Source organism: Clytia hemisphaerica, unplaced genomic scaffold (genome assembly GCF_902728285.1).
Source record: "Clytia hemisphaerica strain Z4C2 unplaced genomic scaffold, Clytia hemisphaerica genome assembly, whole genome shotgun sequence".
Taxonomy (NCBI): Eukaryota; Metazoa; Cnidaria; class Hydrozoa; order Leptothecata; family Clytiidae; genus Clytia; species Clytia hemisphaerica.
The window spans coordinates 2,189-4,270 of record NW_027104496.1 but is presented as its reverse complement, the minus strand read 5'-3'; positions in this window follow the sequence as shown (position 1 = coordinate 4,270).

Sequence of the window (2,082 nt, the reverse complement as noted above, 5' to 3'; positions counted from 1 at the left end):
GATTTAAGACGAATTTGACAAAGAATAAAAGAAACAAAATAAACGTGTGTAGATTTGGGTACCAAAAAAGGCCCAAATGATGACGTCATCACCAAAATTATGTCATTCTTCTAGCAAAGCGCCTGTCAGCAAGACTTTCAAGACCAAGTTCTGAATATAGTTTTTCTTGAGACGTTCCACGAAAACAGCCTGTTATAGCTAAACAGGCATTATATTGAATAGATTCAAGCTTCTGCACAAAGGTAGCATTTCCTGGGCGGTCATATACGATATCACCATAATCAAGATGAGGCCTAATGAAAGATTTATAAATGGTTAGTAGAGATCTCCTAGGCACAGCTTGCGAAGTCGGTATGAGGCCTAATAAAGATTTATAAATGGTTAGTTAGAGATCTCCTAGGCACATGCTTGCGAAGTCGGTTAATAAGACCAATTCCTTTATTGGCCTTTTGTATCTTCTCATCTAGATGGCGATCAAAAGAAAGTTTTGAATCTAAGATTAAACCAAGATGTTTCTGGTACTCACTGTCGCGATATTAGAGTATTAAAGGATATTACTGGAGTATTAGGAGGGAGTGAGTCTACAGGTAAAATAGACTTCAACAGCTTGCTTAGATGGGTCAGGGTTAAAAGACATCTTCCATTGATGAGCCCAATCAGTTATCCTGGAGAGATCTCTGTTAAGTACATCAAGGCTCAAGAGTTGATCAATCACAAGAGAGAATAAAGAGGTATCGTCAGCAAAGATCTTGGGTTTTGACTCAAGGTTTTCTGGAAGATCATTAATATAAATTAAGAAGAACAATGGACCAAGAATCGAGCCTTGAGGTACCCCTGCATTGATTCGCTTCCACTCAGATGTTTTCCCATTCAACACGAATTAAGGAAAGCAACGGCCCAGTCACCCCATAAGATTTGAGTTTAAAGAGTAAGCCATCGTGCCACACCCGATCGAATGCCTTTGAAATGTCTAAAAACACCCCCCTGGTATCAAGAGAAGGATCTTTGTCAAACCCTGTATAAATATCATGCGTTATGGATAACAACTGAGAAATGCAGGAAAGGAAGGTAACTTGTTAGCGTTAGGGAGATATTCAAGTTATATAGGTTCGAGTTAAAGAGACAGTTCAATTTGAATAAAACGTAAAAAACAACCAGGTTTTCGGTTAGTTCAATGTAGAAACATGACAGCAGAAGGCTTTTGGATATTTGAAGTTCAGATGGGGAGTGATAATTTAATTCAAATAACCAGGAGTTTGAATACAAATTTTCGTACTGGACCTTTTTTGAAGAAACGGAGACAGCGGAGATAAAGAAAGAAGTTTTTAAGTTTTTATTGAAACAGTTTAAAATCCAACAGTCCAAATTCACCTTTTCGACCGTAGTCGCGCGGTCAGGTGCATGCCTCTTTATCATTTGATTTATCACAATCTTCTTTTACACTTTTTTCTACTGTCTTTAGGCGCGAAAAAAAGACTGGGACGATTTTAGGGTGGTAAAACAGACAAAAAAATACCCGCGCGGTCTACGGTCGAAAAGGTCTATATGATCGATGAAGACATTGAGTTGATGAAGAAACCATTTAAAGAATGAATTTATAACAATGCTTTCTATCAGCGATCTCCCAAATTACGTACAATAATCAAATAAACTCTAAAACGGGTTAGTAACTACTTCTAATAACTTAAATTCAAAGCACGAGTATTTAATTAGCAGACAAGCCTGTAAAATATACCCGAATAATCTTCAGAGCTTGGGGAGTATCAAAGTTTATGACAAACTTTTCAAACGATGATAGTGACAATCTGAGGTGCTCTGCAAAATTTTATCTATGCGTGGTTTTTTAATAAATAATGCTCAGCATAACCATTTCTGACAGCTAATACCTAACTCTGATCAAAGTTTCAAATGAACAACTATTTCTTATCCTAATACAAATAGTTGAAGTTGAAATAGATAAAAAATGGAAATCATGGACTCCAAGGTCCCAAATAAACGTACCCACCTGGTATTTAATTTTTGTTTATGGAAGACCAAAAGGGCTTAAAATTAAAGAAATAATCCAATTTAGGTTGAAAGTTT